Below are 9,781 nucleotides of genomic sequence, written 5' to 3'. Positions count from 1 at the left end.
CACAGAAGTCAATAAACTACCACAACCAGCAGCAACAACAATGAACCCTAAAGGAGGAAGGGACCTAATTTCCAATGATGACACATGATTTGAAAGTCTAGTTTGCAAGAAAAAATATAAGCCATGTAAAAAAAAGCATGACTCAGACAAAAGGAAAATACACTCAATACAAATTGTCCAGGAAGACACCCCAAAGGGACAGACACACTAGTCATAGACTTGAAACAAGCTATTTTAAATATGTTCACAGTGTTAAAGGATCAGGTATTTTAAATGTGCTCAAGCAGCTAAAGGATATCATATCTACTAAATAAAGTATGAGATAGATATTTCACCAAATACAGAATACCAATATAGAGACAGAAATTATAAAATTCATCTCCAAATAGAAATTCTAAATTTGAAAATGTAGAATCAAAATGGAAAATTCCCTAGAAAGGCTCAATACAGATTTGGCAGGCAGAGAAAGCACTGGTAAAATGAAGAGAAGACAAGGGACACATCCAGTTTGAAGAAAAAGGAGAAAGTGAAAAATTAACAAAGCTAATGTTAGAGGACTCACCATTTAAGATTTCCAAAGCTATTACAAAACTATCATCATCAAGACATTATGGCATTGACCTGGCTCTGCTCCAATATTAGAGCAGAATTTTAGCCCAGAGAAAATCTTGTCATATTTAGAAATCAAGACATTAGTGATGGAATATGGAAATAATCCAAGGAAAATATTCATTCAATGAAGGCACTGAGTACCCACCTCACCATCTAACAGAACAGAACTTATCTTGAAGTGTCAGTAACAATAGAGATATGAAGGTTAGGGTCCATATTTCAGGAAAATACATCAAATTATAGAATTCTAGTCTTAGGCAACTTTTCTTAGACTTTAACATACAACAGTTATTTCAAAGAATAATCTGGTATATAAACTTTGATTTATGATAATAATCATAAAGCCAATTTATCAATATATTGGCATCATTTTACATATCACATGATATCAAAAAGTTCAAAATATCTGAGCTTTAATTCACAATGATAAATTGTTTTATTGAAGTTAATACAGTTCTCTGAACTTCAGAAATTGAAATACGTTTTAGCTTTCCAACATCACAACTCTGACACAATGTCATTAATATTCCAAGAGATTAGAAATAAGCTTGACCATAAGGATCTTAGGATGTCATCAGTACAGAAGTAGCTGCTACTAATACAATTAATTTGACAGTGACAGCACTGCAGGTGATGTGAATATATATATGCATTTCATGCAGATCAGATAATTTATAAATTTGGGGAATTCTTATTATATGCTCACATTTCTGCAGAGCAAGCGTTTCAATATTTTGAAAGGTAATTGCAATTGTCATATTATTCAAAATGCAGTGAAGCATACATGTAAACATCTGCTCTAAAAATTGAAAGCTTCAGTTATTGAGACATTTTAATGAATTTTTATGTTCGAGTAAAAAGCTAGTACTGAATTCTATAGTAAAATTTGTTAGGAAGCATGTCCTGCAAATCCTCAATCCCAGAACATAGCTTTTAAAGAGGTTATGTTTATTAACATATTGCCCCTACCTTAACATATGGATACTTATAGGGTCTTATCCATCTTTGTGTTCTTTAATTATGTCCAATTTTAGTTCTCTCCATTCATTCCTATTTTTGGCATTGTCATTTTGTTAATATTGAACACCAGGAAAAAGTACCTTGCATGCTCAAGTGCAAAATAATTTTGGAATACAACAGTTTCTATACCACACCAGTCTCTAAAAGAGAAAAAAAATAGCTAAATGCCCTTTAATTTTTGTCCTGCTTTGTATTCAAAAGTGAAAAACAAGTAGGAAAAATACGTATTTTGAAAATTTCCAAGATCCTACAACATAACAGCCTGAAATTTGTCATAGACTTTGCTGCCTTCAATAAAAAGTGGTTTTCTGACCTGGTATCCACAATTATTGTATGCTTTACAAACCACTAACATATCTTCTGTATCTGAATGTATACTGGTAACAAATATATCATGGCAAACAAACCAAAAAAAGGTCTAATTTCAGTGTTTGCACGCATGATAGAAACTACTAAAAATATGCGAAGATGTGTAGGCATATCACTTAGCTCTAAGTCTGAGACTATCTGATGAAGTTGAAGAAACTTCTCTGCTCCTGAGATTGAGTTAGAGATAGAATAGGGAGTAGGAATTTATTGTCATAATGGTAAAAAAGCAGAATTCACATAATACATTATTCCTCAACCTTGATAATTTTTAAATTTCTGAAAAAAAGCTTTGATAATTTCAATAACTTTATGAGAACATAATTGTAGTAACAGGATCTTTGCCACTTGCCAAAGATGTCTTCTAGATCCCCTCAATCACCCACAAATATTAGAAATATAGTTTTGTTGAGATAAAACTGATGTTATGAACAAAATAAATCATGTTTAAGAACATTTGAATCATACCCTTCCAATCTTCCAATTCATATCCTTCTTTCAGTCTCTAAAAAGTTAAGTTCCAACAACAAAGGCACAAATTACTGGTTTGAATACTTTCTGCTGAAATAGGTCTTTCTTCTCCTGCCAAGTTCAAATCTCCCACCATCCAAGCAGTGAGCAACAAAGGAGACTTCCCAAGTTCCCAGGTGCTCATATGAGCAGATGCACATAATAAAAAAAAATAAATAAAAATAAAAAGCCTTACAGCAACTTACAACTCTGCCTGGTCAAAGAATTTTCAGAAGGAAAATATCTTGCCTCTGTTTAGGCCCATGTTCTTACCTATTAAAGTAGCAAGAAGAGTTTCAAGCCAGAGCTCCCTGCCTAAAAACATTCAGGGAGTGTTCTAAGCATTTGTCAAAATGATCCCCAGAACAGGGAAGGAAGGAGACCCTGTCTTTTAATTTTCATTCATCAGACCTTATTTCCCCAATTATCCTATTATAATATAGAGTAAATGTCAGAATAATTAGACAAACTTTCTGTAAAGGGTCAGACAGTATTTTAGACTTTGTAGACCAAAAGGCAAAAACTGATATTATATATATTATATTTACATTACACTTATGAAAACGTAATTTCAATAGTACAGGCATAGTGAGAAAAATTATTTGCGTATTTTGGAGAAAAACATTTTGCTTGATTATGGGAAATACTAAATTTCAAACACAAAACTAATTGCGAAGTTTCGTAAGTTAATGCTGATATTTTATGTATTTTATCTTTGAAAATACCTTTTTACACAGAGAGATACTGTTACTGATATTAATCCATAAGCATATAATTGAGCTTTATTGCTTAGGCATTTATGCAAGTCTATTCTTTTGATATTTGCCTCTTAGAATGTCTTCACATTGCGGAGTAGTCACTCACAACTGAAGGCTACATAGAGCTCCTCAATTATAGCTAAATAGATTCTGAATTCCCTCTAGAAATTTCAGAATACATATCTACTGAAAATCTGTTGGAATGAAAATAATACTTTTTAATTTTGGGCGGCATGGGAAGTGAATATAGCTTATTATTTCAGATTCAAGTAAGTTAACAGTCATCAAAATGATTTTACTGTATAAGTTTCACACATAACTATTATTTTATCTTTTATTTTTTGGTTGAATTCTTTGAGAAATGGTATAAAAAGCTAACTTCCAAAGCCATTCAGTATTTTCTAATAGTGACTGAGAATGCTTCTTCTCATTCAGAAAAATGTCAGTGTTGTCCTAAGCTCAAAAAATTACAGCAGAACATTACCACAGTTAACCCATCAGACTGCAGTGTGACAGGGAAAATCAGGTTAACTCCACTTGTATTTCTAACTAAATATCACAGAACTTAAAATGGTTAAATCCACAAGAGAAATGAAATTCAATGAACTGGTTAAATTTTACATGATACAGTATTTTCTGCAAACTATGTGATAATGGGAAACACAATTACTGGAAGCTTTAGAAACCTTGTGTTTTTCATTAGCTTTGTAAACTTTTCCAACTAATCCTCCCTGTGCTCAAAACATTTTCCCCCACTATCAGTTCTAACAAATCTTAGCAGATTCCACTTTAAGTTGTACTGAACATTTTCTCACTTACTTTGATAGTTTGTCTCTTATAGTTATTCTACACAGAACTTTTAGAGAGTTTAATTCTTCACTTTCTACTTTATCAGCTCACCTGATAAAAACATGAGCGGTATTGGTAATATTTGCCAACTTTGCAATGGCCAAACAATAAAAATATCTGCCTTCCTATGATCCAGCAATTGCATTGCTAGGTATTTACCCAAGAGATCCAAAAACACTAATTCAAAGCGATACATGCATCCTAATGTTTACAGCATTATCTACAATGGCCAATGGAAACAGCCCAAGTGAACATCAACTCATGAATGGATAAATATTTGGTGTGTGTGCAGATACATATATATATATATCTACACTGTGTGTGCAGATATATATATATATACACATACATACATACAATAGAATATTAGTCATAGAAAAGAAGGAAATCTTGCCATTTGCAATGACGTGGATGGAGCTAGAGTATTATGCTAAGCAAAATAAGTCAAAGAAAAATACCATATGATTTCACTCATATGTGGAATTTAACAAACAAAACAAACGAGCATAAGGGGAAAAAACAGAGGCAAAAGAAGAAACAGACTCTTAACTATAAAGAAGAAACTACTGGTTACCAGGGGTGAGGTGGATGAGGAAATGGGTTAAATAGTTGATGGGGATTAAGGAGTGCACTTGTTGTGGTGAGCACTGGGTGATGTATGTAAGTGTTGAATCCCTATACTGTATAACTGAAACTAATATTACACTGTATGTTAACTGGAATTGATATAAAAACTTAAGATTAAAAAATGATAAAAATTTAAAATTATCTAAATTAAAATTTTTTTAATTGACTATGAACATTGCTTCCAATGGCCTCAACTCTTTACAGCAACTGTTCTAAAAAAGCTGATCGGGTATGTTTTGTTTTGTTTTTTTTGACAAATTTTAACTGCTGCAATCACACGTATTTTAATTAATTCACCAGCATAAATGGCTTTCACTGCTTGGCTAACTTAGAAAATTTGGTTACAGCTTCATTGTTTTGTGTGTGAAGTTCTTCCATGATGAAATACTTTTTTGATGTGTAACAAGTAGATAAGTTTCAGGTATACAACAATGTGATTCAACATTTGTATGCATGTAAAAATGACACAACAAATTGTTACCATCTGTTATTCTATAAAGTTAATATTGATGGTATTTCCCATAGTATGTTTTACATTCCCATGATTTACAACTGGAAGTTTATACTTCTTGATCCCCTTCACCCTTTTCACCACCCTCAACTCCCATCTGGCAACCACCAATTTGTTCTGTAAATCTAGAGGTTCTTTTGCTTGTAGATTATATATACTTCATTTTCATTTTTTTAAGTTCTTCTGATCCGTATCTTCAAGCTGGGAATACTGTTTTGAGTCTTTATTCTGGCAACATAAATGTACATCGTAATCTTTTAGCACTACTATAATGTCATTGCATAACGAAGTGAATTAAGGAATTGACCTCAATGGAGACTAAGGTGGTCATTTCAGAATCTTGTGTCCCAACATGTTCTGTAACAATGGTATCTAATTATAATCACTTTACTAAGACTGACTTAACACAAAGTTTAAAGTGTACAATGTGATGATCCAATACATGTTATGAAATGATTATCACACATGTGAATGTATGGAAACCCATCCATCACATTCTATTCTGATCTGCCTGTGTGCTGAGAACATTTAAGATTTAGTCTCTGCAACTTTCAAGCATATACTAGAGTATTTTTAATTTATGTAACCATGCTCTATATTAGATCTCCAAAAATTATTCATCTTACAACTGGAAGTGTGTATAATTTGACCCACATCTCCCTATTCCTCCACACACACACACACCCCCACCCTGCCCCGGTAACCACCATTATACTGTATCTAGGATATGGACTTTTTTTTTTTTGGCTTAAGATTCCACAATTGTGTGGGATCATATAGTGTCTGCTTTTTTCACTCCCCTCAAAGTCCATCCATGCTGCAAATGGCAAGATTTACTTCTTTATGACCGAATAATATTCCATAGTATATAAACAGGTCACATTTTCTTTATCCATTCATCTGCCCATGAACATTTCTTGTGTTCCCATATCTTCGCTATTCTAAGTAATGCTACAGTAAACATGGAGATGCAGGTATCTCTTCAAGATATGATTTCATTGCTTTAAGATACATACCCAAAAGAGAAATTGCTGAATCATAAGACAGTTCTATTTTTAATTTCTTGACAAACCTCTGTATTGTTTTTCCATAGTGGCTGTGCCAGTTTACATTCCCACCAATAGTGTAGTAGGATTCTGTTTTCTCCATATCCTGGTTTTTTGATAACTGCCATTCTAAGAGGTGTAAGGTGATTTTGATTTGCCTTTCCCTGATGATTACTATTCTTGAGCATCTTTCATGTACCTGCTCGGATATCTTCTTTGAAAAAAAGTCTATTCAGACCTATGCCCATTTTCTAAATGGATTTTTTTTCTGAGTTGTAGGAGTTCCCTGTACATTTTAGAAATTAACCTATCTGTTATTTGGTTTGTAGATATTGTCTCTCATTCCACAGGTTACCCTTTTCTTTTACCATGCAGCTTTTCAGTTTGATGTACAGTAGCATAAAAAACAATACTTGAATTTAACCAAGGAGGTAAAAAATGTATATATTGAAAACAATGAGGGCACCTGGGTGGCTCAGTTGGTTGAGCGACTGCCTTCGGCTCAGGTCATGATCCTGGAGTCCCGGGATCGAGTCCCGCATCTGGCTCCCTGCTCAGCGGGGGGTCTGCTTCTCCCTCTGACCCTCTTCCCGCTCTTGCTCTCTGTCTCTCATTCTCTCTCTCTCAAATAAATAAATAAAATCTTTAAAAAAAAAAAAGAAAACAATGATATTGAAAAATTAAAGACACAAATGGAAAGATACTATATGTCCATGGATTAGAAAAATATTGTTAAAATATCTGTCCTAACATCTACAGATTTAACACAAACTATCAAAATTCTAGTGATACTTTTATTTTCACAAAAATAGAAAAAACATTCCTAGAATTTGTATGGAACCCAAAAGACCATGAATAGCGAAAGTAATCGGGGGCGGGGGGCAGAAGGTATCACATCTTGATCTCAAACTATAATACAAAACTAGAGAAACCAGAACAGTATAGTACCTGCATAAAAACAAACATGTACACCAATGGAACAGAATTAAGAGTCCAGAAATAAACTACACATGCAGGGCCAACTAACATTTGACAAGGAAGCCAAGAATATTCAATGGGGAAAGGGTAGTTTTTTCAATAAATGGTATTGGGGAAACTGGATATTTATGTGCAAAAGAATGGAATCGGACCTCAATTTTACAGCACTCACAAAAATTTTGAACCATCAAACTCCTGGGGTGGGGGGGAGGGGGAAAAGCTCCTTGACATGATCTTGGTAACAATTTTTTTTTTTTTTGGACATAACACTAAAAGCACAAGCAACAAAAGCAAAAATATACTAGTGGGAGTACAAACTAAGTTTCTGATAAGTTTTCCTAGTGATTTCAAATATGTAGTTACAACATCTGATCTCTAAATGACAAAGAGAAAACCAAGTACATATACTACTTTTCTAATATTGCAGCTGAGATAACCAAAGCTCCAAACTGAACTCCGTGAAGAACTTTTACCACAGATATTCAAATACCAGTAATGATTCTTTATATACAATTATTGACTCTAGTGAAATACTTTCAGCACCAGGAGTTAACTACACAGAAAAGCTGACAAATTCTGCTTGGTAAAAATGTAACATCAGTAACCATAGAAAAGGCATTATGGATAGCCATGCTATTCTTCTCCATCATGAAAATTTTGTAAATGTAAAGGTAGAATACAAGCAGCTCCTTCTTTCATAAACTGAAATCAAATTATTTTCATTTTCTCTGACCTACCATTCCTTCTAGTCCCTAAATGAAAATATAGCTTCACTTTATAGTGAAGGAAAGAAGCAGGAGCACTTGTAATTATTCCTTTCCTCTGGCATATAATTTCCTGACCTATGAAAGCTCTGATATGTGCTAATCTGATATCTGATGTCCTCTCAGCATGGCTCTCTAATCGATCATCTTCTCAGCAAAGATTGGGAAAGGTGTTTTGAAGGTCTCAAATGATGGGCAAAAGAAGTATTAGGTACCCACCACGTGTTTCAAAGATTTCCTAACCCATCCTTGGATATATATTTAGCAGTTGATATTATACCTTAGTATAAATTTACATTACTAAACAATTCACTCCACTAGAAATGCTAAGTTGCAAATAGTGTGATCATGGAAAACTGAAAAACTGCGTGAAAACATCTATAAAGAGTTATAAATTATCAATACAAGCTACCTGTTTATATTTGTGTATGTACTGTGAATATTTGGCCTACCCACTGAATTTCGAGATTCTGAGGGTGATTTCTTGGACTGGATTCTAAGTATATGGAAAGAGTACTCCTAAACAGGCAACGAGGTAAAAAGAAAAGCATAGATTTCTGAGGATTTAATCATTTCGCAGAGGCTGATTTTTCTTCTGCCTATGACCCAACGCAGGAAAAGCTGTCATAAAAAACAAAAAGGAGGGGTATGTTGATAAGGCCTGGCACATATTCATGCAGGTAATTGTTTAGATCAAAGGATTAATTGTCTTTTTAACAACCAGCTGCTATTTACTTGCCAGTCCCTTTTTCTGATATGTATTCTCTACCTCCACATGGATTTCAAATGTTTAAACCAAAATATATTTATCTTCTCATGGTACTATTTTAAAAATTTAGAAGAGCATCTTAAGAATATTCAGACTGAGCATAATAGTAAGATATCTTTGTACTCAGCCTGAATGGTTTTCTCATTCAAATTACCTCCTTTCTGTTCATGATGCTCAACTGAACACCACTGAATTTTCCCATGAGAAATGTGTCTGTGTGTTTTGTAGAGAGATCGAAGTCATTTTACATTTTCAAAATAAACACTTTCTGAAAACATAGAAAACAGCACCATAAAATATTAACAATGAAGTCGATTGCTGTCAACAAAGACAGGAGGAAAAAAAAGGAATCTGGCCCTTTCCTAAGGTCACCAGCAATCACACCGTATCCCCTCAATACAAAGCCCCAAAACTGTTTCATCCCAAATATCTCAGCATGCATTTTAGGGGTTAAAAATTAATTAGTTCCTTATTTTAGAACTGGAAGAATAAAGTATGTGTTTTCGTAGGTTTTAAAAAATTTAATGGAAAGTCAAAATCCAGTATGTTCATAGTATATGAGCCAAGATGTATGCTAGGCAAATAATAATTGCACTTCTATGTATTTCTTGACAAATCTGTCAAAATTACCATAAACCAGGAACTAGTTCAGAGATATTAACTGTCTCAGCAATTTCATAGAGTTTTACATTGGCAAAACCAGGATTAAGCTGTTTGGTCTATCTTCAACATTCTCAACAGGAATAAAACCAGAAATAAATCAAGGAACAAACAAAGCATTCTTGCAAAACACCCCTATGTATGATCTGTTCCTCCATGACAGAGAAAGTAAATTTTGTCAAGATTACTAAATTTCAGTTGGAATACTTTTTACAAGTTTGTGTCTGGATTAGCCAATCAAGTTCTGAACCTCAAATTTGTTTTAATAAAATCAGCAGCTCAAATTACATGTCACTCACTGGTCCTATTGA

The sequence above is a fragment of the Leptonychotes weddellii genome, chromosome 3 (genome assembly GCF_054177405.1).
Source record: "Leptonychotes weddellii isolate Sample4059 chromosome 3, ASM5417740v2, whole genome shotgun sequence".
NCBI lineage: Eukaryota > Metazoa > Chordata > Mammalia > Carnivora > Phocidae > Leptonychotes > Leptonychotes weddellii.
The sequence above is the reverse complement of the archived record's forward strand: the minus strand, read 5'-3'. Positions refer to the sequence as shown.